We start from the raw sequence: 6000 nt of genomic DNA, 5'->3' as shown, positions 1-6000 counted from the left end.
CCAAGGCCAATATGTCCTTCTGAAGGTCCGGTGCCCAGAACTGCTCACAGTACTCCTGGTGGGGTCTAACCAGGGTTTTGTATAGCTGCAGCATAACTTCTGCCCCCTTGTACTCTAGTCCTCTCGGTAGAAAGGCCAGCATTCCATTTGCCTTCTTGATTATTTTCTGCACCTGTTCATGACACTTCAATGATCTCTGTCCCTCAACCTCGAAGTCCCTTTGGACATCCACTGTTTTTAACTTTTTACCATTTAGAAAATACCCTGCCCGCAATATAATGGGAAGAGCGGACTTCAAATATCACCCTCTGAGTCTGAAGAACAAAATCTGTGCACAATATAATGGGAAGAGCGGACTTCAAATATCACCCTCTGAGTCTGAAGAACAAACTCTGCCCACAATATAATGGGAAGAGGTGAGTTCAAATATTACCCTCTGAGTCTGAATAACAAACTCTGCCCACAATATAATGGGAAGAGGGGACATCAAATATCACCCTCTGCACAAACACAAGATTGCAGCTGTGAGAAAGACAAATCAACGGTCTTCTGATCGCTCGCTAAATAACACATTTATCTGGGGAAGAACAGAAATAAAACTCAATTCTTAGCATTATCTATATTTAACATTGTAGTTGCGGCTTTAATTTTGAAAACCGCCCTTCGCTGAGCTGTGAGTGCGACAGAAAACTCTGTAGTTCAAGTAAACGATCAGTTAACACAGTTGGTGTCGGGAACACATGAAAAAGAAACAAAATAGAATCATAGCAATGATAGAAATTTACCGCACAAAAGGAGGCCATTCGGCCCATCGTGTCTGTGCCGGCCGAAAAAAGGGCTATCCAGCCTTATCACACTTTCCAGCATTTGGTTTCTCGCCTCATAAGTTAAGGCAGTTCAAGTGGATATCCACGTAATTTTTAAACGCGATGAGGGTTTCTGCCTCTTCCAACCTTCCAGGCAGTGATTCCAGATCCCCACCACCCACTGAAAAACATTCTACTCTCCCCTATAATCCTTCTAACAAGTCATTCTTCAGAATCATCCACCTTCTTCAAAATCATGACGGGTCCAGACAGAGCAGATTGAGAGAAGCTGTTCCCATTGGCGGAAGGGTCAAGGACCAGAGGAGATAGGTTCAAGGTGATTGGCAAAAGAACCAATGGTGACATGAGGAAAATCTTTTTTCCGCAGAGAGTGGTTCGGATCTGGAATGCACTGCCCGAGGGAGTGGGGGAGGCAGATTCAATCATGGCCTTCAAAAGGGAACTGGATACGTACTTGAAGGGAAAGAATTTGCAGGGTTACGGGGATTGGGCGGGGGAGTGGGAGGAGCTTGATTGCTCTTGAATAGAGCTGGCGCAGACTCGATGGGCCGAATGGCCTCCTTCCGTGCTGTTACCTTTCTGTGATTCTATGAATATAAGTGGATGGAGCTTGCACGACTAAAATTGTGCTGTGTTGTCTCTGAACATCAAACTCACCGAGTCCCATAACTGCTGTATGTTGGAGAGCTCAGACCACCAATGTGGAGACCATTGTTTTTTTTCCAGCTGTTATTCACATCTTCTCTTTCAGTAATTTTCCCGGCAGCTGAGAATGAAGTGAGCTGAAATGAGCAGGTCGAACGAGCTGGTTTGGAGCACAGGCCAATGACTGATCGCAGCTTGTTACTCAGTCAGTCAGCTCCGTTACAGCCGCTCCTGTCAGTAACAATTGAAGAGATTCTGTAAATCTGAAACTAAAATAGATAATTTACAACACTTTATATCATCCCACACTTCTCTGTTTCACAGTTTGTCAAACCCAAAACAGCCTCTGTCTGAGAATTGAATGGTTATCGGGGCCGTCACTTAATATCGGAACTCGTTGATTTTTCGGGGCTGATGCTGGTTTATTTCTTTCAGTGAGTGACCCATTTTACACCAAGTGAAGGTCCAATTCTCAGATCAGAGTCTGGGACACTCTGCTATGTCCAGTCTCCGTTTTGCGAAATTCTAAACCCCTCTGGTCCGGTCATTTCTTGGGAATGAGTCCGAAGCAGTCGGGCCACTCGTTTTTAATATCTGTGTCCTCACTGCTAAATAATAAGATTGCGGGTTTCCTTATCAATAATTGTAAATTATTATACTGACTGTTGAGAATCCAATGGAATTGAGCCCCAGATATTCAGTCTGTGCATCTCCTCATAATTGTTGGTGTTTCTCTACAAGTCATAAAAGCAACCGTCTGGTGAAGTAACTCATTGCACAAATATTCCCCGCAATTAATTCCTCTCTTGTTTCATGCAAGGCGAGTGTAGCTCGAATATTATTTTGACGACTATAATTATTTCCCGAATTTCTTTCCACATTGTGCACCATTTTTTTAGGATGATTTGTGAATGATATTTACCAAATGAGCATTTCCTGCTCATTGGTGATTTATATTTACCTCCAGCAAAAGCTGATTTCTCCTGACATATTACTCCTGCTCCTAACTACAACAACAAGCTTGGTGTGAAATATATGAACGAAAGTGTTTAATAAAATGGAACAGGGAGAATTTAGATATTTACAAAAGTTTGCCCAACTTCAGATCGTCCCCAGATTCACAAGAACAGAGTGAAAGAAGAGGTCAAATGTATTGGGCTCTGTGGCGCGACGGACAGCACATTGCACTTTTAGTTCAAGACTGTAACAACATTTGAAAGGTTCTGGGCTTGAGTTCTCTCAGAGTTATATTTCAGATCAGGGCTCCATAATAATGATGCTGTGTTCCCCCAGAGTTATATTTCAGATCAGGGCTCCATAATAATGATGCTATGTTCCCCCAGAGATATATTTCAGATCAGGGCTCCATAACAATGATGCTGTGTTCCCCAGGAGTTATATTTCAGATCAGGGCTCCATAATAATGATGCTGTGTTCCCCAGCAGTTATATATCAGATCAGGGCTCCATAATCATGCTGCTGTGTTCCCCCAGAGTTATATTTCAGATCAGGGCTCCATAATAATGATGCTGTGTTCCCCCAGAGTTATATTTCAAATCATGGCCCCATAATAATGATGCTGTGTTCCCCCCGATTTATATTTCAGATGAGGGCTCCATAATAATGACGCTGTGGGTGAAACACAAATCCAAGCTGATGTCCATGAAAGGCAACTGCCGCCCCGACACTTCCTGTTATGCGAGTGGCGCCGGTCCACCCCGACTTTCTCAATCCTGAATTCCCTTTGATCTGGATTGAAGAACCGCTCTCAATGATGACGTTTTAGGCCTGCACTGTTCTGGTCTCCATATTACGGAAACGGATATAGAAGCACTGGAGAACGAAATAAAATATTCACGAGGATCATAACAATTCTAAGAGGTTATACCTATCAGGAAAGACTGAACAGTGTGGGACATTTCACTCTAGAAGAGAGAAGACTAAGAGGTGACCTGGTCGAGGTCTTTACAATTATGTCGTGGTTTGATAGGTGGGGATAGAGAAGATGTTTCAACTTACGGGGAGCCGAAATTTTCGGGTGATCAGTAGAAAATAGTCACTCATACCTTCAATAAGGAATTCAGGAGAAACATCTTTACTCAGACAGTAGTGAGAATGTTGAACTTACTGCTACATGGAGTAGTTGAGGAGAATATCTTAGAAATATGTAAGGGGACGCTAGATAAGTACACGAGAGAGAAAGGAACAGAAAGATATGCTGATAGTTTTAGATGAGATGGAGTAGGAGGAATATTGTGTGGAGCATAAACACCAGCAGAGACCAATTGGGGCGAATGGCCCGTTTCTGTAAATTCTATCTGGAATCTATGTATTGTTTTATCGCAGGGTTGCACTGTCGTATTGTGTAGTGTTTTGTTTTAAACACAGGTTCTGGATCTGAGACAATATAGATCACAAGCGAAAGGAAAAGGTCCTACTTTATTTTAACACTTATAACATACAAGTACTGTAACAGACAAACAAACAATCACAAGCTCACGTGCGTCTGCCCGTCGGGGACCCCTGAAGTCGACGGCTGGTAATTGAGCCTGTGGTTCTCCAAGGCACCGTATGCACTCGCAGTCCTCGGTGAAGTCCTCAGAGTCTGGAAAGTCCCCGATATTTATACTGGGGCATAAACAAGTGCATTTGTGGCGGACGGCCAGGTCAAACAGCTGGTGGCTTGAGGCGTCTTGCGCGTTGTAAACACATTGAGCTGCTGACAATACTTGTGATATGTCATAGAGTTCACCCTCATGTTCCAGTGCCCACACAAGAACACGAAGAAGGAGATGCTTCAGGGAACAAACCAGCTGTCTCTTGAACTCCGGTGGAAATGTTAGAAGCAAAGGATTAAACTGCTCCAGGTGAAGCTCGAACTCACAACCTCGGCATTTCTTGAGCCTGAATACTGTTATGTCAGTACCGCGCGCTAACCGATTGCTCCACTGGAGCCGCGTTGGTTTAGTCGTCTCATCAAACACACTCATTTTCGGCCTGTAAGATTGCATATTCTTTCAGGCAGGTTTCCAAGTGGACACATGCCGCCACCTGCCACTTGGACATTGGTGTTTTGGAAATCGAATTCTTGCCTGCCACACACGAATTAAGTGTTCGATTAACGCCCAACGCAGGAGCATTTTCATTCTGCATTCTGCGTGAATTGCGATAAATTCATATTCAGCTTCGATCTGCACAACATCTTGAGACACTTTCTTTTCTCCATGTGTGTTGTTTTCACTTCACCTCGGCTTCTATACGCAAAGGGTGGGAGACGTTTTGGAACGCTATTCTGCAGATGGTAGTTGATGGTAGCTCACTTGTGAATGCTAATTCTGAGATTGATAGATTTCTGTGAAACAAGGGTATTAAGGGATATGGGGCGAAGCCGGGTATATGGAGTGAGGTCACAGCTCCGCCATGATCTCATTGAATTGTGCAACAAGATCGACGGGCTCAGTATCACTGCCACTTGTTGCCTCCTGATATGCACCACCTTCACCTGCAAGAAAGCGGGATGTGTGGCTGAGTGATGTGCCTGTCATGGTTAAATAGCTGCCAGTGTGTGTGACCTGTGAGTTGTGGGTGGGCGGCTTGCAACAGTGATAATGTGTAAGAGTGAGAGGAAGCCTCTGGTTACAAGAGTTGAGACTTTTCAATTGCTTTCTCTACCTGCCTTTCAATGATTTATGTGCTTGGACTCCCAAATCTCTGTGCTCCTCTACAATCCCTAGCTTCTAACCATTCAGAAAATTCGCCGATTTCCGTGTCCAAAGTTGATGACCTCACACTTGCTCACTTTGAACTCTATTTGCCATAGTTTTGTCCATTCTCTTAATCTGTCTATGCGCATTTGCAACTTCCTGTTACCCTTTTCACTTACTGTCCGCTCTAACTCAGTCACATCTGCAAACTTGGATATCCAACCCTGTATTCCTTCATCCCAGTCATTAATAAATATGGTGCAGAGTTGAAGCCCCAGAACAGAACTCTGGGGAACATCACTGTCACATCCCGCCAATCAGAATACCTAAACTTTATCCCCACTCTCTGCCTCCTACATCCCAACTAATGTTCAACCCAAGTCAAATGACTCGCTCCAATTCTGTGCCCTCTCATTTTGGCAAAAATAATTATTTCCCATTTTATTAAATTCCCGCGAGTTGAACATTACCAATTTCGCAAAATATTCCCTGCAGAAATTAAACACACATTACAGGGCATGTGTTGAGTGCACAGCAAGAAACCCGCGATTTAACTAATAAACAGTGAGAATACACATATTAACACTGAGCGCCAGATCTGAATCGAACCCATTACCCCGAGGTTCCGTGACCCCCAACACACTCACACACTCTCACAAATACACTGTGTTCATATTTAATACCAAATGAGAATCAGAAAATAGTAATCACGCGCAGTGGAATTGGAGAATGTTCGTATTTTACAGAACAGGAAGAGACCATTCGGCCCGTCGGGGCGCGCAGTCAATTATGTTCGCTCTCTCTGTTCTGTGTTGCTCTCAGTA

General features: G+C 43.8%; 1 non-coding gene across 1 annotated transcript; it reads right to left on the bottom strand.

Moving 5' to 3' along the window:
• Window positions 1-4331: 4331 nt before the first annotated feature.
• On the bottom strand, window positions 4332-4427 carry trnav-gac (transfer RNA valine (anticodon GAC)). Its single transcript has 2 exons — window positions 4390-4427; window positions 4332-4367 (listed from the first exon to the last, which is right to left on the bottom strand). It is a non-coding gene; the product is annotated as a tRNA-Val (tRNA).
• Between the last annotated feature and the right edge of the window lie 1573 nt (window positions 4428-6000).

This window comes from Heptranchias perlo, unplaced genomic scaffold (assembly GCF_035084215.1).
Source record: "Heptranchias perlo isolate sHepPer1 unplaced genomic scaffold, sHepPer1.hap1 HAP1_SCAFFOLD_54, whole genome shotgun sequence".
Taxonomy (NCBI): Eukaryota; Metazoa; Chordata; class Chondrichthyes; order Hexanchiformes; family Hexanchidae; genus Heptranchias; species Heptranchias perlo.
The sequence above is the reverse complement of the archived record's forward strand: the minus strand, read 5'-3'. Positions and strand labels throughout refer to the sequence as shown.